This window comes from Tamandua tetradactyla, chromosome X (assembly GCF_023851605.1).
Source record: "Tamandua tetradactyla isolate mTamTet1 chromosome X, mTamTet1.pri, whole genome shotgun sequence".
Classification (NCBI taxonomy): domain Eukaryota; kingdom Metazoa; phylum Chordata; class Mammalia; order Pilosa; family Myrmecophagidae; genus Tamandua; species Tamandua tetradactyla.
Window position 1 is genome coordinate 73,090,134 of NC_135353.1, and position 22,989 is coordinate 73,113,122.

General features: G+C 36.8%; 1 protein-coding gene across 1 annotated transcript in view; it reads left to right on the forward strand.

The window, feature by feature from the left end:
- LOC143670601 (uncharacterized) overlaps positions 1-22,989 on the forward strand; it is a 144,768-nt gene that overhangs the window by 112,085 nt on the left and 9,694 nt on the right. The gene's annotated exons all lie outside the window — the stretch shown is intronic.

Consider the following 22,989-nt stretch of genomic DNA (forward strand, 5'->3'; position numbering starts at 1 on the left):
AGGTGATGTGGTACTTTAACTCTAGCAGACTCTCCCTGATGGGGGTGTCCTGGAGACAGAGGAGAGGTTGTAGGCTGCCTTTAATCACTTCAAATTTCCAAACACTGGGGTCTGAATTCCTTGAGGGAGGGAATCCACCTGGGCTGGGCCCCACCTCTCCCTTGGGGAAGACCAAGGCTCCAGAGCAGAAGATCTCAAACAAGCTTGTTTCTGCCTATGCCTGGGGCAGTTGCAGCCTGAGAAGCCTGCCGCTGTATCCAAAGGCAGTTAAGCCTTTGTAGAAACACAGCCACAAAAAAAGAAAGAGAAAATTCCTTCTCAGAGCAGGACCCCCATTCCTCAGTTTTGCCAATCAAGAGCATAAGTTGTTATGTTGTTTTTTGGACCTTCAGATCCTATGTGCCCCCTCCTTTCCTTCAGGGCCCAGACCATTTTAAGTATTATGTGCTATCTGATCCAAAAAACTGGTTTCTTTTTTTTTCTTTTTTCTTTTTCCATCGGCCCTGCCCCCATGGCGATGGGCCAAAATCAGCAACCTCCCCTTTGATCAGGTTCAGTCTGAGCTGGGGGCCTATTTTTAGTAGTTAGAATTTGTGAATTAATTCCACAATTGAAGTTTAGTTGCATTCAGCCCCTGCTGCTGGTAAAGTCCCTTTCCTTTCCCCTCTGGGAAGCAGCCTGTGGGGGGAGGGGTGCTGGCTACCGTGGCTTGGGGAACTCATGTTTCTGGGGGAGCTCACAGCTCGTCCAGCTGGCCCAGACTGGGGTAGGCTATGTATCTGTTCATTGATGTGGTCCCAGCAGGTGTTCTCTACTGTCTATAATACCTAAGTAATAGGTCTATAATACCTAAGTAGACCCTCCTAAGGTGGGGGGGGGGGCGGGCAGGAAGGCACCATACAGGCAGGGCAAGAAACAAGAAAACAAGAACTGAAAAATTCTGCTCTGTTAAACAAAACCTAAGCTAGTGGTTCAGAATTAGCTGAACTGAATGTCAAAGAACAGATAGACAACAAAGTCATCCAGCAAGAAATTCCTAGGTAAAAGAAGTGAAAACAACCTCCAGAATAAACTAATTAAGGCTGTTTAGTAGCTACTCTGGAGGATGAACTAAATCCCATGCCTCGCTAAGCCACCATCTTAGCCCCTGTCTAATAACCTTGATTCTTGAAGATGATTGTTTAGCTACATAACTTTCATGGTGTGATCATGTGGTTGGGAATATCTTATGATAGATATGCCATTTATTCTCTGTATGGACAGAAGAGTAAGAAAATAAAGACAAAAATAAAATAATAATATGTGGGTATGGAAGGCATGATGTTTGGGGTGTTTGTTTTTACTTTTATTTTATGTTTATTCTTATATTTTTGAGTAATGAAAATGTTCAAAAAATTGTGATGATGAATGCACAACTATATGATGATATTTTAAACAATTGATTGTACACTTTGAATGATTACATGGTATTTAAATATATAATATATCTCAATAAATTTACTCAAAAAAGACCTCTGTTCCTGAGATGTTATGATTAAGTGCATTTACATATGTGAAACATATGCATTTACACATATGTAAATCATAGTCAAATGTCAGTTAATATAGGGTTAGAGCCTCTTAAAAGGTTTTTGTTATTTGTAGTATACTGATTTGTGACTAAACCAGATCTGAACTGTTATGAGCTTATTTATAGTTTTTATTTATTTATCTGTATCAGTAGTTATACTTTTCACCTGGGAATAGCAATATATTTGTTTACTTGGTGTTTCCCCAGACCGTACTAGGAGTATTAAATGATATGTGGTATAGGCATATGAAACTTTTCTAAAATTTGAAGTTATTCAGAATCTAAAACAGGTTTGATATTTTGTTTTAGTGTAGGCATTTCACCTATAAATTTTCATCTAAGCTCTGTTTACCCTGTATCCCATAATTTAGTTATATATTCTTTTCATTCATTTCAAAGTATTTTCTGATTTCCCTTTTGATTTCTTTTTTAGCTCATTGGTTATTTAGGAATGTATTGTTTAATTTCTACATATTTGTGAGTTTCTCAAATTTTTTCTATTACTGATTCCTAATTTTATTCTATTGTGGCTGGAGAAAATGTTTTTATTATTTCTTTCCTTTTATACTTATTGAGATTTTTTTATGGCTTAAAGTATGGTCTGTCCTGGAGAACATTTCATGTGCATTTGAGAAAAATGTATATTCTGTTGTTGCTGCATCGAGTTTTCTATAGTTGTCTCTTAGTTCTAATTAGTTTTTGTATTTTTAAAGTCTTCTATTTCCTTATTGGTCTTTTTATAAATGTCCTACTATTGAAAGTTATGCATTTAAGGCTCCATCTTTTATTGTGGGACAATTTCTCCCTTCAATTCTCTCCATATTTGTTTCATATATTTAAGGGGCTCTGTAGTTAGATGCATATATGTTTATAATTGTTATATCTTCTTGATATGAGTCTCTTGTAAACAGCATATAGTTGGATCATGCTTTTTTATCCATTCTGCCATTCTCTGCCTTTGGATTGGAGAATTTAATTTGCTTACATTCAAAGCACTCACTGATGGCAGAACTAACAAGTCATTTGCTTTTTTAAAAAAAGTCTTATACATTTTTGTTCTTCATTTCTTCCATTGCAGGCTTTTTTTTGTGTTAAGATGATTTTTGAAGGAATCATTTTGATTCCTATCTCATTTATTTTCCTGTATATTATTGTCCTAGTTTGTTAGCTGCTGGAATGCAATATACCAGAAACAGAGCAGCTTTTTAAAAGGGGGAATTTAATAAGTTGCAAGTTTACAGTTCTATGGCTGAGAAAATATCCCAATTAAAGCAGGTCTATAGAAATGTCCAATCTCAGGCACCCAGGGGAAGATATCTTGATTCAAGAAAGCCAAGGAAGTTCAGGGTTTCTCTCTCAAGTTAGAAGGCACATGGTGAACACAGTGAGGGTTTCTCTCTCATCTGGAAAAGCACATGGTGAACACAGCATCATCTGCTAGCTTTCTCTCCTGGCTTCCTGATTAATGAAGCTCCCCTGGGGGCATTTTCCTTCTTCATCTACAAAGGTCACCAGCTGGTGGACTCTCTGCTTGTCATGGTTGTGTCATTCTTCTCTGCTCTCTCTGAATCTCTCACTTTCTCCAAAATGTTTCATCTTTTATAGGATTCCAGTGAATGAATCAAGACCGACTCAAATGGGTAGAGACATGCCTCAATCTAATCCAGTTTAACAACCACTCAATTAAATCACATCTCCAGGGAGATGATGTAATTACAGTTTCAAACACACAATACCAAATAGGGATTAGAAGAAATGGTTGTCTTTACAAAATGGGATTAGGATTAAAACATGGCTTTTCTACGGTGTATACATCTTTTCAAACCAACACAATTATTTTAGACATTTTCTTTGTATTTTCACAGCATTTACATTTATCATTCAATGTAGTTTGAATTGATACCAACTTAATTTCAATAGCATACATAATCCTTGCTCCTATACACATCTGTCCGCTCCACTTTATGCTGTTTTGTCACAAATTATAGCTTTATTCTTTGCATGCCAAATAACATAGGTTTATGATGATTTTATGCATTTGTGTTTTAGATCATATAAAGAAAAAGTAGACTTATACCCAAGCAAACAGTGTTACTGGCAATTATATTTACCCATGGAGTCACTTTTATCATGTCATTCTGTCTTCATGTGACTTCAGATTACTGTCTAATATCCTTTCCTTTCATCCTGAATGACTCCCTTTAGCTTTTCTTATAAGGTATGTGTAATGGTAATGGACTCATGGCTTTTGTTTATCTCAGAATGTCTTGATTCTCCCTCATTTTTGAAGGACAGCTTTGCCAGATTCAGAATTTTTGGTTGACAGTTTTTGTTCTTTCAGCATTTTAAATATATCATCCCACTGCTTTCTGGCCTCCAATCTTTCTGTTGAGAAATTAGCATTTGACCTTTTTGAAGGTCCCTTGTACATGATGAGTTGTTTCTCTCTTGCTGCCTTTAAATGTTTCTCTTTCTTTGTCTTTGGTCCTTGATAGTTTGACTATAATATGTTTTAATGCGATTCTCTGATTTTATTCTATTTGCAGTTTGTTGAATTTCTTGGATGTGAATATTTATATCTTTCACCAAATTTGGAAGTTTCTGGCCATTATACCTTCTGTGGTGGCTTGAAGCTGTGTGTACCCCAGAAAACATATTCTTAAACCTAATGCGTTCCTATGAGTGTGAACCCATTATAAGTAGGACCTATTGATGAGGTTACTACAGTTACGTTTGGCCCACCTCAATCAGGATGGGTCTTACTCCTATTACCATGGTCCTTTATAAGTGGAGTGAAGTTCAGACATACAGAGAGAAAGCCACAGAGGGAGGAACAAGAAGGTGAACATCAGTGGAACCCAGAAGAGAAGAGAGAGACCAGGAGTCACTACTATGTGCTTTGCCATGTGATAAGCTAAGGACCAAGGATCACTGGCAGCCAGCCTCAGAATGCCACAGTTTACCAGGAGAAAGCTTAGCTTTGATGACAACTTGATTTGGACTTTCTACTATACCCCAAACTGTGAGCTAATAAGTTCCTATTGTTTAACCTAACCCATTTTGAGGTATTTGCTTAAGCAGCCCAGGAATCTAAACACCTTCAAATACTCTTTCTGCCCATTTCTCTTTTCTTTCTGAGACTCCAGTAATGCATAGGGTTGTATGATTCATGGTATTTCATAAGTCCCTAGGCTCTGTTCACTTTTTTTCATTATTTTTCTTTCTATTCCTCAGACTAAATAATTTCAATTGTCCTATTTTCAAAGTTACTGACTCTCTTTTGCCTGTTCAAATCTGCCATAAAATAACTTTAATGAGTTTCTTTAAATTTCAGTTAAAATAATGTTCAGCTCCAAAATTTGTTTCATTCCTTTAAAATTTTTCTCTTTATTAAATTCCTCATTTTGTTCACATATCAGTTTCCTTATTTCCTTTAGATATTTGTCCATGATGTCCTTTAACTCATTGAGCTTATTTGTGAAAGTTGCCTTAACATTGTTGATTAGTTTTTTCAATGTCTAGGTTTCCTCAGCAATAATTTCTGTTACTTTATTTTGTTTCCCTGAATGAGCCATTTCTTCCTGTTTGTATGCCTTGTGATTCATTGTTGATTTCTGGTTATTTGAATATTTTAATGTGCTAACTCTGGAAATCAGATTTTCCCCTTTGCCCAGCTTTTGCTGTTTATATATATATATATATATATATATATATATATATATATATATATATATATATATATATATATATATATATATATATATATATATATTATTGTTGAAGGCTTTAGTATATATTGGTCCTGCTTTCTTTCAACGTTTAGTTCAGGTTATACTGAGACTACTGAGAATATAGATCAGCCCAACATAAATATCTAGAGTCTTCTCAGGTCTTTCTATGTGTTTTGCTCTGGGCATGTGTGGTAGCTTTCAATTCCCCAATGTGCACAGAAGTTCCTGGGTGTCCTAATCCCTCATCTCCAAAAAAACTCTTTTCCCAACTTATTTTGTATGTCTCAACAGCAATTGTTTTGCCCCAGGTGCCTCTGATTTGTTCGGTTTCATGCCACTTCTCTACCCCACGTGAGTTCCTATTAGGCAACACAAGTAAGCACATTGAGTCCATCTTTTGGGGAGCCACCAGATGGGTTTAAACAGACATACAAACATACTAAATTTGCATATTAGGTTTGCTCAGTTCCCTCTGTAACCAGTTACCAGGGACTAGGAATATGGACTGTTATCTGACAGATGTGCATGTTTCAGGGGAAGGGAGTAAGCTAGGGTATGTAAAATTTCCATGCAACTTTCATACATTTTTAGCTTGTCATTTTCTTGATTCAATGTTTGTTTGGTTACTCTACCTTTGATTGCTTTCCAGAGTTCTAAGAAAGTTAATTATGACAGTTTCTGCTTATTTTTCTGTTTCTGTGGGGGCCATGCATTTGAACTTTCTTACTCTGCCATCTTGCTGATGTCAGTCATCTTAATTTTTGAAAGATAACTTTGCTGGGTATAAGATTATTGGTTGACAGCTTTTTTCTTGAAGCACTTCGAATATGTTATCCCTTTGTCATCTGACCTCTATTTTTTCTAATGAGAATTCAGTTGTTAATCTTACCAGGGTTGCCTTGTAAGCAATGAGTTTTTTTTCTTGCAGTTTTCAAGATTTTATCCTGGCCTTTGGTTTTCAGCATTTTTACTATGATGTGACTGCAGGTGGATCTCTGCATTTATACTCCTTGCAGTTCATGGAGATCCTTAGATGTATAGATTAGCATTTTAAATAAACTTGGAAAGCTTTCTGCTGCTATTTATTTAAATATTTTCCTTTCTCTCTCACCTCTCCTTCTGATATTCCTATTATGTGTATTATGGTGACTTACATTTCTCTAAACTCAGTACATTCTTATCTATTCTTATTCTCTCCTTAAAATTATATAATCTCTAGTGACCTATCTCCAAGTTCACCTATTCTTTCTTTGGCCAATTCAAATTTCATATTACGCCAGCACCTCTTGTGAATTTTTCATTTAGTTTATTGCCATTTTCAACTCTAGACTTTCCATTTTTGTTTGTAATTTCTATCTCTTCAATTATATTTTCTGTTTGTTTGGACATTGTCATCATACATTCTTTTACTTCATTAGGCATGATTTTTGAAAAAATTCTTTGAATATATTTATAATAGTTATTTGTCTATTAAATGCAACATCTGTGTCCTCTCATCAGTAGTTTCTGTTGCCTGCTTTTTCCCTGTATATGGGTGTAGGTGGTTTGGAACTGTATGTACCTCAGAAAATCATGTTCCTACAGCTAATCTATTCTTGTAGGTGTTAACCTATTGTCAGCAGGACATTTTTGATTAGGTTACTTCAAGTTAAAGTATGGCCTAGGTGGGTCTTAATTATCTTACTGGAGTCCTTTATAAACAGTGTGAATACAGAGACAGAGAGAAAAAGCCATGGAAACAAGAAGCTGAAAGCAACAAAACCTGGAAGAGAAGGGAGTGACCAGCAGGGCTGCCTTGTAACTTGACATGTAGCAAAGGACCCAAGAATTGCTGGCACCAGTCATTTGGAAGAAAGCATTGACTTGATGATATCTTGATTTGCACATTTTCTTCAGCCTCAAAACTGTAAGTTAGTAAATGTGTTGTTAAAACCAACCTATTTTATTGCATCTGCTTTCAGCAGCTCAGGAAACTAAAACAGATTTTGGTACCAGAAGAGCGCTATTGCAAATACCAAAAATGTGGAAATAGCTTTGTAACTGGGTAATGGATTGAGGCTACAAGAATCGTGAGGTACATAATAGAAAAGACCTAGATTTTCTTAAAGAGTTGGTTGGTTAAAATATGGATGCTAAAGCTACTTTCAATGAGGCCTTAAATAGAAATGATGAATATGTTATTGCAAATTTAAAAAAAGGAGACCCTTGTTTTAAAGTGGCAGAGAACTTGGATAAATTGAGTTCTGATGTCAGATGGAAGGCAGAATTTGAATGTGATTACTTGAAATTTTAGCCAAGGAGATTTTCAAACTAAATGTGGGGGGTGCAGCCTGTTTTTTACTTGCAGCTTATAGTAATATGCCAGAGGAAAGGGATAAGCTGAGAACTGAACTCCTGAGCTACAAAGAAACCAGAAATTGATGGATCTGAGTTTCCAGAAAGTGAGTTCCCTAAGAATAGGGCTCCATGTGAGGGTTTAAGTGCAAGTCAGGATTGGAAATGCAGTTATCCAGAAAAGATTTATAGAAAGTTCTTTTCTTTGATGGTTTGTGCCCCTGCTTCCTACATTTGAAACTAACAAGTTTTTGTGAGACCTATATGAAAGGAACCATTGCCAGCCTGAGCTAAAAGGGACAGGAAAAAGACAGACTGAAGGAAAAATAACTTAAAAGGCAGAGCCATGGAAGCTGAGATCTTGATTGAAGACATCTTCTCAGGCCAAGAGAGCAAGCCCACCCATGTCTGTGGAAAGGGTGAATATACCCTGGTACTTGGAGTGGGCAGGCCTTCCATTTCATTGTTAAGGAAGGTTGTTACTACTCCAGTTTTCTCAGATGCCAGTGGGATTTCAGAGAGTCTGGCCACCAACCCAAGGTGGAGGGTGGAGCCTGGAGTCTGTCAACCACTGTGATGCTTGAGGACAGTGGAGCCTAGAGTCTGGTTACCATCCTGATTTGCTTGACAAGGGTGGAAACTTCACCCTAGCTAGCATTTGGGATGAGCAACACCTCAGTATCTAGAGAGAGCATGGCTGTTACACATGCATTTGCAAGTCCATCAGGCCAAGAGGGCAAAACATCAACCCATAGATGACTCTCAGACCTTGAAATTTAATAGAGTATGCCCTGCAGGTTTTCAAAATTGTTTGGGACTAGTGACCCCTGTTTTTCTTCCAGTTCCTCCTATGGGAATGGATATGTTTACCCTATGACCATCCCTCCATTGTATATTGGAAGCAGATAACTTGTTTCACAGGTCCACAAGTGAGGGGAATTGTGCCCCAAGACAGACTACACCTATCACTGATTTCATGAAGCTTTGTCCTTAGCATTTTGTTGAAATTACTTAAGATTTTTGGGGTGTATTAGAGTTCTTTAGAGAAACAGAATCAACAGGAAACACTCGCAAATATAAAATTTATAAAAGTGTCTCACATAACCGTGGGAACGCAGAGTCCAAAATCCTCAGGGCAGGCTGTGAAGCTGATGATTCTAATGGAGGGTCTGGACAAACTCCACAGTAGTGGCTCACTGGCTGAAGCAGGAAGAGAGCCTGTCTATTCTGAATCCTCCTTAAAAGGCTTCCAGTGATTAGATTAAGCATCACTCATTGCAGAAGACACACCTCTTGGCTGATAACAAATAGAATCAGCTATGGGTGCAGCTGACATGATCACAATTTAATTCTATGAAATGTCCTCATTGCAACAAGCAGGTCAGCACTTGCCCAACCAGACGAACAGGTACCAGCACTTGGCCAAGTTGACACATGAACCTGACCATGACATGGGGTATTGTGATGGAATGAATGTTTTTTTGCATGTAGAAAGTATATATCTTTTGGGGGTCTAGAGAGTAGAGCACGGTGGTTTGAATATGTATGTATACCAGAAAAGCATGTTCTTAAATCTAATCCATCCCTGTGGATGTAAACTCACTGTAAGTAGGACCTTTGGTTGAGACTACTTTAGTTAAGGTATGACCACCTTATTCAGGACGGGGTTTAATCCTATTACTGAAATCCTTTATAAGCAGAATGAATACAGAGAAACTCACAGAAGCCAGAAGATAAAATCAACAAAACCCAGAAAAGAGAAGATCTGCTTCCACATACCTTGACACATGGCAGAGTAGCCAAGGACTGCTGGCAGGTGATCTTTGGGAACAAAGCATTATCTTGATGAAGCCATGATTTGGGCATTTTATCAGCCTCAAAACTGTAAGCTCATAAGTTCCCGTTGTTCAAGCAGAGCCATTTCATGGTATTTGCTTTAAGCAGCCTAGGAAAGTAAAAGAGCATCTATAGAAATTAATTATAAACTTGATTACCATACCTATACTCCTTTAATTTGGCCCTCCAAAGCCACATTGTACCCTGGTGCCCCTTCTGTACTGGCCTCTAGATAATTTCTGAGAGATACCTTAGCTATATATGTGAAAAGCCTTGCAGTCAGGTTATATTGTAATATACAATTCAGTCATGTTAATTACATTCACAGTGCTGAACTACCATCACAACTATCCATTACCAAAACTTTTCCATTACTCCAAACGGAAACTCAGTATCAACTAAACATCACTCCTCACTCTCTACCCCTGCCCCAGCCCTTAGTCATCTATATTCTAGTTTCTGACTCTATGAATTTGCATACTCTAATTATTTCATATTATGCAACTTGGCCTTTTGTGTCTGGCTTATTTCTCTCAATATGATGTTGTTTTCAGGTTTCATCCATGTTGTAATATGTATCAGAACTTCCTTCATTTATACAACTTAATAATATTTCATGTATGTATATACCACATTTTGTTATCCATTCTTATGCTGATGGGTTGCTTCCATCTATTGGGAATTGTAAATAATACTGCTATGAACAGCAGTGTGAAAATAACTATTCAAGTCCTGCTTTCAGTTCTTTGGGATATATATGCAGATGTTGGATTGCAGGGTCATATGGTAATTGTCTACTTAACTTTCTGAGAAACTGCCTAGCTGGTTTCTACAGTGGCTGCATAATTTTACATTCCCACGAACAACGAATGAATGTTCCTATCTTTCCCTATCCTCTTCATTACTTGTTACTTTCTGTTTTTGTTAATAGTCACCATTCTAATGAATGTGCAATTGTGGTTTTGATTTTCATTTCCCTAATGGGTAATGATGTTGAACATCTTTTCATGTGCTTATTGGCCATTTTATATCTTCTTTGGAGAAATGTCCACTAACAATTTGATTTAAATGTTTATGGTACCTTTGAGAGGGAGGGGTAAGGAATATAGAATGCATGAGTTTTTTCTTTTTTTTTTTTTCTGGAGTGATGCAAATGTTCTGAAAATGATCATGGCAATTGTTCTAGTTTGCTAGCTGCTGGAATGCAATATACCAGAAATGGAATGGCTTTGAAAAGGGGGAATTTAATAAGTTGCAAATTTACAGTTCTAAGGCTGAGATAATGTCTCAATTACAACAAGTTTATATAAATGTCCAATCAAAGGTATCCAGGTAAGGATACCTTGGTTCAAGAAGGCCGATGAAGTTCAGGGTTTCTCTTCTCAAGTGAGAAGTCACATGGGAACACAGTCAGGGCTTCTCTCTCAGCTGGAAGGGCACATAGTGAACATGGCATCATCTGCAAGCTTTCTCGTGGCTTCCGGTTTCATGAAGCTCCCCAGGAGGCGTTTTCCTTCTTCACCTCCAAAGGTCGCTGGCTGGTGGACTCTCTGCTTTGTGGTGCTGCAGCATTCTCTGCTCTCTGAATCTCCCATTCTCCAAAATGTTTCCTCTTTAATAGGACTCCAATAAACCAATCAAGACCCACACAAATAGGTGGAGACATGTCATCACCTAATCCAGTTTAACAACCACTCTTGACTAAATCACATCATCCAGGGAGATGATCTGATTACAGTTTCAAACATACAGTATTGAACAGGGATTGTTCTACTTTTATGAAATGGGATTTTGATTAAAACATTGCTTTTCTAGTGGGCATACATCCTTTCAAACCAGCACAGCGATGAGTACACAACTATATGATGATATTGTGAACCACTACTTGTATACTGTAGATGGACTGTATGTGTGTGGAGATTTCTAATCAAATATTTTAACAAAATGTTTATGGTACCTGTCTGTCAACAAAATAAAAAGCAAAATACAAAGCACATTCTGAGGAGAATCAAATTCTTCTTTGTAAAAATCAATTCAATAGCATAGTCCCTGCAGGAGATAAGAATCTGCTTTTTAAATACCAATTAAAAAATCAAAAGAATATATATTTTTTCTAGTTGTGTCCATCACTGCACTGTTTACATGTGCAAGCACAACTTTTTTATCAGAGAATATGGTAAACTAGAAGAAGACTCATATTTAAATCTTCTTATATTTAACATGTGAGTACATGTTAAATATAACATGCATTTACATGTTAAATATAGCATTATTCACATGTTAAATATAACATGTACTACCAAAACATTTTCTTTTGAAAATAAAAATGTTAAACTCTATTTTAAAAGCATTGAACCACTGAAGAATATATAAACTGAAACAAATTTTCCAAACAGAAGTTCAAAAATCTTGAAAAATCCATGCATATAACATCAAATATATCTAGCTTCATTTATTAACTAAAACACTTTAAATAGTAATTTCTGTATATGCAAACTGAGTGTAACATTCCCACATTACAATATAAATTGCTTTTCTGTCAGCTATTATCAAAATCTGTTCTTTAGTGTAAATAATTTCAACTTTTAATTATAAGGCAAATGAAGACTAAAAAATAAAAACAGTACATCTTAGAATTTTTCAGAGACCTTTACATATTAATAATTTCCAAACACATAATTTATTATATGCTTATAGTTTGGAGCAAAATTCCTTCTGCCTGGTTAGAAAAATTAAAACCTGATCTACAGAATACGATCTGTGATTTTTCTTGAACATATGCCACTTTTCACCCATCTGATGTACTTGGGAATCTCTCCTTCTATACTTCTCCAAAGTTAATAGTAATTATCACTGTTTTAAGGAGTTTATTTAAATTTTTTATTTTATTTATTAAGCATACAAATGTAAACATTCTTACTATATGATCATTCCATTCCATTCTTACTCACAATATCATAACATAGTGGTATATTCATCATCATGATGATTTCCTAGAACATTTGTATCAATTTGGAAAAAGAAATAAAAATAAATAAAATAAAAAGAAAACAGAAAAAATTGATATATACCATACCCCTTATCCCTCCCTTTCATTGATCACTAGCATTTCAATCTACTAACCTTATTTTAACATTTATTCCCTTTATTACTCACTTATTTATTTTATTTATTTAATTTGTATATTTATTCTCACATTCAGCTTCATTCAGTATTCTAACATTATTGTATTACAGTTAGGTAGTACAATACTACCTAAATATTTATTTATTTTTAATCCAAATGTTTTACTCATCTGTCGATAAGGTAGATAAAAGGAGCATCAGACACAAGGTTTTCACAATCACACAGTTACATTGTGAATCATCTTCAAGAAACAGGGCTACTGGAACACAGCTCTACATTCTCAAGCAATTCCCTCCAGCCTCTCCATTACACCTTAGCTAAAAAGGTGATATCTATATTATGCATAAGAATAACTCCAGGATAACCTCTCGACTCTGTTTGGAATCTTGCAGCCATTGACATTTTATTTTGCCTCATTTCACTCTTCCCCCTTTTGGTCCAGAAGGTTTTCTCAATCCCTTGATGCTGAGTCCCAGCTCATTCTAGGATTTCTGTCCCACGTTGCCAAGAAGGTCCACACCCCTGGGAGTCATGTCCCACATAGAGATGGGGAGGGCAGTGAGTTCGCTTGTTGTGTTGGCTGAGAGAGAGAGAGACCACATTTACAATTGCAACCCAAAGAATAATATTTAGGAATAAATTTAACTAAGGATACAAAAGATCTATATAAAGGAAACTACAAGAAATTGCTAAAAGAAATCAAAGAAGACCTAAATAAATGGAAAGGCATATCGTGTTCATGGATTGGAAGACTAGATATAGTTAAGATGACAATTCTACATTAATTGATTTATTGATTCAATGCAGTGCCAATTAAAATTTATTAAAATCCCAAAAACTTTCTTTTCAGAAATAGAAAAACCAATAACCAAATTTATCTGGAATGGAAGGAGCTCCAAATAGCTAAAAATATCCTGAGAAAGAAAAATGAAGTCGGAGGTCTCATACTACCTGACTTTAAGGTATTGTGAGGTATTATGAAGCTACAGTCGTCAAAACAGCATAATACTGGCATAAATATAGATACACTGACCAATGGATTAGAATAGAGTGTTCAGATATAGACCCTCTCATCTATGGACAGTTGATCTTTGATAAGGCAGTCAAGCCAACTCACCTGGGTCAGAACAGTCTCTTCAATAAATGATGTCTTGAGAACTGAATATGCACATGCAAAAGAATGAAAGAGGATCCATATCTCACACACTATACAAAAATTAACTCAAAATGGATCAAAAACCTAAACATTAGATCTAGGACCATAAAACTTTTAGAAGAAAATGCAGAAACTTTTCCCTAGATATCTTATAATAGGAGGCAGTTTCCTAGACCTTACACCCAAAGCACAAGAATTGAAGTAAGAAATAGATAAATGGGAACTCATCAAAATTAACAGCTTTTGTGCATCAAAGGACTTTGTCAAGAAACTAAAAAAGACTGCCTACACAATGGGAGACATGGTGCATAATTCTTTTAATGTGCTGCTTGATTCAATTTGTTGAGGAATTTTGCATCTGTATTCCTTAGAGAGATTGGTCTGTAATTTTCTTTTCTGGTAGTATCTTTGCCTGGCTTTTGAATGAGGTTGATATTGGCTTCATAGAATGAGTTAGGTAGCTTTCCCTCCTCTTCAACTTCTTTGAAGAGTTTGAGCAGGATTGGTACCAATTCTTTTTTGAATGTTTGGTAGAATTCACATGTGAAGCCATCTGGTCCTGGACTTTTCTTTTTTGGAGCTTCTTAATGGCTAATTCAATTTATTTGCTTGTAATTGGTTTGTTGAAGTCATGTATTTCTTCTCAAGTTAATGTTGGTTGTTCATACCTTTCTAGGAAGTTGTCCATTTCATCTAAATTGTCTAGTTTATTATCATAAAGTTGGTTGTACTATCCGCTCATTACTCCCTTTATTTCTGTGGTGTCAGTGGTTATGTCTTTTCTTCCATTTCTGATTTTATTTATTTGCATCCTCTCTCTTCTTCTTTTTGTCAACCTCGCTAAAGGCCCATCTATCTAATTGAATTTTTCATAGAACCAACTTCTGGTTTTGTTGATTTTCTCAATTGTTTTCAATTTCATTTATTTCTGTTCTAATCTTTGTTATTTCTTTCCTTCGCTTGTTTTGGGGTTAGTTTGCTATTCTTTCTCCAGTTCTTCCAAGTGAACAGTTAATTCCTTGGTTTTTGCTCTTTCTTCTTCTTCTTTTTTTTTTCTTACATGGGCAGGCACCGGGAATTGAACCCAGGTCCTCTGGCATGGCAGGCAAGCGTCCTTGCCTGCTGAGCCACCGTGGCCTGCCCTCTTCTTTTTTGATATAGGCACTTAGGGGAATAAATTTCCCTCTTAGCACTGTCTTTGCTGCATCCCATAAATTTTGATATGTTGTGTCTTCATTTTCATTTCCCTCAAGATATTTAATGATTTCTGTTGTAATTTCTTCCTTGACCTACTGGTTGTTTAAGAGTGTGCTGTTGAGCCTCCGTGTATTTGTGAATTCTTTGGCACCCTGCCTGTTATTGATTTTCAACTTCATTCCTTTATGATCTGAGAAAGTGGTTTGTATGACTTCAATCTTTCTAAATTTATTGAGACTTGCTTTGTGACCCAGCATATGGTCTGTCTTCAGAATGATTCTGTGAGCACTTGAGAAAAAGATGTGTTCTGCTGTTGTTGGGTGTAATGTTATATAAATATCAGTTAAGACTAGTTTGTTTACTGTATTATTCAAATTCTCTGTTTCTTTATTGATCCTCTGTCGTGATGTTCTGTCCATTGATGAGAATGGGGAATTGAAATCTCCAACTATTATGGTAGGTGTGTCTATTTCTCTTTTCAGTGTTTGCCTCATGTATTTTGGAGCATTCTGCTTGGTGCATAAATATTTATGATTGTCATGTCTTTTTGTTGAGTTATTCCTTTTATTAATAAATAGTGTCCTTCTTTGTCTCTTAATTGTTTTACATTTGAAGTCTAATTTGTTGGATATTAGTATAGCTACTTCTGCTCTTTTCTGGTTGTTTTTTTGCATGAATTATCTTTTCCCAACCTTTCCCTTTCAACTTATGTTTATCCTTCAATCTAAAATATGTCTCCTATACACAGCATATAGATGGGTCCTGTTATTTAATCCATTCTGCCAGTCTATATCTTTTGATTGGGGAATTTAATCCAGTAACATTTAGTATTATTTCTGTAAGGGCAGTACTTTCTTCTACCATTTTGCCTTTTTGATTTAATATGTTGCATCTAATTTTTCTTCTTTTTACCTTTCTGATAGTCTTCATTTCTACACTATTCTCCATACCTCTCTCTCCTGTCTTTACCTCTCTGTCTCCAGTGCTCCCTTTATTATATCTTACAGAGCTGGTCTCTTAATCACAAATTCTCTCAGTGATTTTTTTGACTGAAAATATTTTAATTCCTCCGTCATTTTTGAAGGACAATTTTTCTGGATATAGAATTCTTTGTTGGCAGTTTTTCTCTTTTATTATCTTAAATATATCATCCCACTGTCTTCTTGCCTCCATGGTTTCTGCTGAGAAATCTACTCATAGTCTTATTGGGCTTCCCTTGTATGTGATGGATTTCTTTTCTCTTGCTGCTTTCAAAGTTCTCTCTTTCTCTTTGACACCTGACATTCTGATTAGTAAGTGTCTTTCAGTAGTCTATTTGGATCTATTCTGTGTGGGGTATGCTGCATTTCTTAGTTCATCAATTCCCTGAGTCCCTGCTCATGTTTTTCCATTCTTTTCCCTATAATTTCTTTTGCTTGTCAGATTTCAGATGTCCCATCCTCCAGTTCACTAATTCTATCTTCTGCCTCTTGAAAACTAACATTGTAAGTTTCCATTTTTTTTCATCTCTTCTGCTGTGCCTTTCATTCCCATAAGTTCTGTGATTTGTTTTTACAGACTTTTAATTTCTTCTTTTTGTTAATCCCTTACCTTGTTTATATCCTCCCTCAGTTCACTGATTTGAGTTTCTAATGTTTTTTATTGTATAGTATAACATATATACAAAGCAAAGAAATAAAAAAGCAATACTTTTCAAAGCACTCTTCAAAAAGTCACTGCGGTATAGATCCCAGAGTTTGTCATGGGCTACCATACATTGCTCTCATATTTTTCCTTCTAGCTACTCCAGAATATAGGAGGCTACAGGGCTTAAATACTTCTTTTCTATCATCACAATCGACTTTTCCCCTTCTTTTTGTGAACAATAACATATTTACAAAAAAGCTATGAACTTCCAAGCACAGCACCACAACTAGTTGTAGGACATATTTCAGAGTTTGACATGGTTTACAATTTCACAATTTTAGGTTTTTACTTCAAGCTTCTCTAAAATACTGGAGACTAAAAGACATATCAATTTAATGATTCAGCATTCATATTCATTTGTTAACTCCTATCTTCTATGTATAATTCCACTATCAACTTTGATTTTTCCATACCTCTCATTAGGGTTGTTTGGGGTATGGCAGTTCTTAATTTTTGATATTGGAATGTCTGTCACTAATGTGGGGTAGGGAGATGGAACTATCTGATGTTCTGGAGAGGGTGGGCTAAGTTTCAGAACTTATCTGGACCAGGGACCCATCTGTAAATTGTAGGTTTCTGGCAAGTTACTCTAGTGCCTGAAACTCTTGTGGAATCTTATCAGTTGCCCTAGGTGTTCTTTAGGATTGGCTGGAATGCTCCTGGTCATGGGTTGCCATGTTATGATAGGTAGCAAGGTCTACCTGAAGCTTGCATAAGAGCAACCTCCAGAGTAGCCCCTTGACTCTATTTGAATTCTCTCTGCCACTGATACTTTATTGATTACACTTCTTTCCCCCCACTTATTCAGGATGTAATTGTTGATCTGATGGTGATAGGTCTGAATTTATCCCTGGGAGTCCCCTCCCACATCACCAGGGAGACCTTCACCCCTGGATCTCATGTCCCATGAAAGGAGGAGGGCAATGATTTGACTTGCAGAGTTGGGCTTAGAGAGATGGAAGCTACATCTGAGCAACAACAGAGGTCCTCCAGAAGTAATTCTTAGGCATGCCTATAATTAGTCTAAGCTTCTATGCTACCTACATAAGCTTCACAAGAGTAAGTCTCATGATTGAGGGCATGGCCTATTCGTTTTGGTGTCCCTAAAGTTTGACACAGTATCAGGGGATTCCCTGATGGTAAGGTTTAATAGTGCCATAGTCTTTCTCCCTTCCCTCAGGGGACTTCACCAATACTTTTTGATTATGTGTTTAATATACTCTAGGATGTTTCCAGGCATTACAATAATATATACAGGATTAGAGGACCTCTTCCTCATTCTGTGCTCTTTGTATTTGAATTGTTCAAATGAGCTATACAGATAGATTGAATTAGATTATGCACTACAGAAAATTTCAGTTCCAGATCAAATAAACCTTTCTTCCATTGGTCTGAAAGAGTGTGTGTGGCTCTAAAATATAGACACTTTCTTCCTGACCTCTATGTTCTGAATTACTTTACCCCCAACCTGTTCGGCTTTGTTCTTATCTCTAAATATCAGGTTATATATAAAACAGCCTCTCAAAATATAGAAATAATAATCACCACTCAGGACTTAATGTGTCCGCTCTAAAAGCTTAAAATCTAGGCCCTTGTTTTCTTATAAGCATTTTCTAAAGGTGGCCATACGATTGTTGTCTTTTTTTGTTTGTTTCTGGTTTATTTTGTCTTACCAAATGTCCCACCTGTTCATTCACATCATTGCATGCCTCAGGACATTGTTCCTTTTTGAAGCAGCACAGCCTTTGTTCATCAATATACATCATCGTTCACCATCGTACTTCTCTGCCAGTGCATACTTCATCGACCTGCTTTCACATTGATTTGATTTTTGATGAGATTTTCCATGTCTGTTTGAACATCCTGAATTAATTATTTCAACTCCTGTATCTCATTTGAATTGTTGGTTTGTTTCTTTGACTGGGCCATATCATCAATTTCCCTAGTATGATTACTTATTTTTTGCTGGCATCTAGACATTTAATTTCCTTAATTAGTTTATTCTGAGATTGTGTTCATTTTTTTCACCTAGGATTTTCTTGCTGGACGACTTTGTTCCCTATCTATTCTTTGACATTCAGTTCAGCTTATTCTAGACCTCTAGCTTAGGTTTTGTTTAACAGATCAAATTTTTTCAGTTCTTATTTTCTTGTCTCCTGCCCTGTCTGACTGGTACCTTTTCTTTGTTTCCCTTAGGAGGTCTACTTAGGTACTATTGACCCCAGTCTAATTTTCCCAGACCAGACTGGCCTTCTCTCAGGAGGGAAGAGTCACATGCATCAGTTTTCCCTGAGGGTGAGACCCAGCAGGTTGAAAGACCTTCCTATGAAGCCTCTAGACTCTGTGTTTTTCCTATCCTGCCCCATATATGGTGCTTGTATGACTGCAGGTCCCACCAGCATAAAGTGATGTGGTAACCTTTAACTTCAGCAGACTCTCCCTACTGGGGTGTGGTGGAGACAGAGAAGAGGTTGTAGTCTAGCTTTAATCACTTCAGTTTTGCATACCCTGGGGTCTGAATTCCTTGAGGTAGGAATTCCACCTGAACTGGGTCCCACACCTCTCCTGGAGATGGCAAAGTCTCCCAGTAATTACTTCCTTTCCTCCAAATAGCCTCTTTGACTCTCAAACAAGCTTAATTCTGCCCTTGCCTGGGGCAGTTGGAGCCTGAGAAGCCTTGTAGTTGTATGCAAATAGCAGTCAACCTGTAGAAACACAGCCACAAAAAAGAAAAGAAAAAAATTCTTTATAGAGCAGGACCCCCATTCCTCGAGTTTGCAATCAAGAGCTTAAGTTTGTATGTTGCTCTATGTATCTCCAGGTCCTATGTGCCCCCTCCTTTCTTTCAGGGCCCAGACCTTTTCAAGTATTTTGTTCCATCAAATCTGAAAATATCTAGTTTTTTGTTTGTTTGTTTGTTTGATTCTTCTTCTTTCATCATCCCTACCCCTTCTGAACCATGGCAAAACCCAGCAACCTCAGCTTTTACTCGAAGTTCAGCTGAGCTTGGGGTCTATTTTTAGTAGTCAGAATTTCTTAATTAATTTTACAATAGGAGTGTGGTTGAGCTCAGCCCCTTGCTGTTAGTAAAGTCTCTTTCCTTTCCCCTCTGGGAACCAGCCTGCGGGGGAGGGGTACTGGCCTTGGTCGCTTGGGGGACTCATGATTCTGGGTGGGATCGCAACGAGTCCAACTTGTCCGGACTGATGCATGCTGGGTGCCCGGTCACTGATGTGGCCCTAGCAGTTGTTCTATACCTTTACTCACTATTTACTAGCTGCTCTGAAGGACAAACTAAATTCAACATCTCACCAAGCCACCATCTTGGACCCTCCAGCTGCCTATTTAACCCAGAAATAGTGTTTGAGTCAAGTGTTTGTGGTTTGTTCTGACCCCCAGAGGGTTCTTCTGACCCTCCCTGCTTATCTCTGATAAGTTAGCTGGACTGAGGTTTATCTTGTGGCTCTCACGGAGTTATCAGTCTCCTCTTAATTACTTACTACCAAAATATCCATTATTTTTTTTTCAGATGCAGCTTCATTCAGTGTTTTAACATAATTACATTACAATTAGGTAGTACTGTGCTGTCCATTTTTGAGTTTTTGTATCTAGTCCTGTTGCACAGTCTGTATCTCTTCAGTTCCAATTACCCATTATCTTACCCTGTTTCTAACTCCTGCTGGTCTGTGTTACCAATGACATATTCCAAGTTTATTCTCGAATCTCGGTTCACATCACTGGGCCATACAGTATTTGTCTTTTAGTTTTTGGCTAGACTCACTCAGCATAATGTTCTCTAGGTCCATCCATGTTATTACATGCTTCATAAGTTTATCCTGTCTTAAAGCTGCATAATATTCCATCGTATGTATATACCAGAGGTTGTTTAGCCACTTGTCTGTTGATGGACATTTTGGCTGTTTCCATCTCTTTGCAATTGTAAATAATGCTGCTATAAACATTGGTGTGCAAATGTCCATTTGTGTCTTTGCCCTTAAGTCCTTTGAGCAGATACCTAGCAATGGTATTGCTGGGTCGTATGGCAATTCTATATTCAGTTTTTTGAGGAACCGCCAAACTGCCTTCCACAGTGGTTGCACCATTTGACATTCCCACCAACAGTGGATAAGTGTGCCTCTTTCTCCGCATCCTCTCCAGCACTTGTCATTTTCTGTTTTGTTGATAATGGCCATTCTGGTGGGTGTGAGATGATATCTCATTGTGGTTTTGATTTGCATTTCTCTAATGGCCACGGACATTGAGCATCTCTTCATGGGCCTTTTGGCCATTTGTATTTCCTCTTCTGAGAGGTGTCTGTTCAAGTCTTTTTCCCATTTTGTAATTGGGTTGGCTGTGTTTTTGTTGTTAAGTTGAACAATCTCTTTATAAATTCTGGATACTAGACCTTTATCTGATATGTCGTTTCCAAATATTGTCTCCCATTGTGTAGGCTGTCTTTCTACTTTCTTGATGAAGTTCTTTGATGCACAAAAGTGGTTAATTTTGAGGAGCTCCCATTTATTTCTTTCTTTCTTCAGTGCTCTTGCTTTAGATTTAAGGTCCATAAAACCACCTCCAATTGTAAGTTTCATAAGATATCTCCCTACATTTTCCTCTAACTGTTTTATGGTCTTAGACCTAATGTTTAGATCTTTGATCCATTTTGAGTTAACTTTTGTATAGGGTGTGAGATACGGGTCTTCTTTCATTCTTTTGCATATGGATATCCAGTTCTCTAGGCACCATTTATTGAAGAGACTGCTCTGTCCCAGGTGAGTTGGCTTGACTGCCTTATCAAAGATCAAATGTCCATAGATGAGAGGGTCTATATCTGAGCACTCTATTCGATTCCATTGGTCGATATATCTATCTTATGCCAATACCATGCTGTTTTGACCACTGTGGCTTCATAATATGCCTTAAAGTCCGGCAGTGGGAGACCTCCAGCTTCGTTTTTTTTCCTCAAGATACTTTTAGCAATTCGGGGCACCCTGCCCTTCCAGATAAATTTGCTTATTGGTTTTTCTATTTCTGAAAAATAAGTTGTTGGGATTTTGGTTGGCATTGCATTGAATCTGTAAATCAATTTAGGTAGGATTGACATCTTAACTATATTTAGTCTTCCAATCCATGAACACGGTATGCCCTTCCATCTATTTAGGTCTTCTGTGATTTCTTTTAACAGTTTTTTGTAGTTTTCTTTGTATAGGTTTTTTGTCTCTTTAGTTAAATTTATTCCTAGGTATTTTATTCTTTTAGTTGCAATTGTAAATGGAATTCGTTTCTTGATTTCCCCCTCAGCTTGTTCATTGCTAGTGTATAGAAATGATACAGATTTTTGAATTTTGATCTTGTAACCTGCTACTTTGCTGTACTCATTTATTAGCTCTAGTAGTTTTGTTGTGGATTTTTCCGGGTTTTCGACGTATAGTATCATATCGTCTGCAAACAGTGATAGTTTTACTTCTTCCTTTCCAATTTTGATGCCTTGTATTTCTTTTTCTTGTCTAATTGCTCTGGCTAGAACCTCCAACACAATGTTGAATAATAGTGGTGATAGTGGACATCCTTGTCTTGTTCCTGATCTTAGGGGGAAAGTTTTCAATTTTTCCCCATTGAGGATGATATTAGCTGTGGGTTTTTCATATATTCCCTCTATCATTTTAAGGAAGTTCCCTTGTATTCCTATCTTTTGAAGTGTTTTCAACAGGAAAGGATGTTGAATCTTGTCGAATGCCTTCTCTGCATCAATTGAGATGATCATGTGATTTTTCTGCTTTGATTTGTTGATATGGTGTATTACATTAATTGATTTTCTTATGTTGAACCATCCTTGCATACCTGGGATGAATCCTACTTGGTCATGATGTATAATTCTTTTAATGTGTTGTTGGATACGATTTGCTAGAATTTTATTGAGGATTTTTGCATCTGTATTCATTAGAGAGATTGGTCTGTAGTTTTCTTTTTTTGTAATATCTTTGTTTGCCTGGTTTTGGTATGAGGGTGATGTTGGCTTCATAGAATGAATTAGGTAGTTTTCCCTCCACTTCGATTTTTTTTAAGAGTTTGAAGAGAATTGGTACTAATTCTTTCTGGAACGTTTGGTAGAATTCACATGTGAAGCCATCTGGTCCTGGACTTTTCTTTTTAGGAAGCTTTTGAATGACTAATTCAATTTCTTTACTTGTGATTGGTTTGTTGAGGTCATCTATGTCTTCTTGAGTCAAAGTTGGTTGTTCATGTCTTTCCAGGAACCCGTCCATTTCCTCTAAATTGTTGTATTTATTAGCGTAAAGTTGTTCATAGTATCCTGTTATTACCTCCTTTATTTCTGTGAGGTCAGTAGTTAT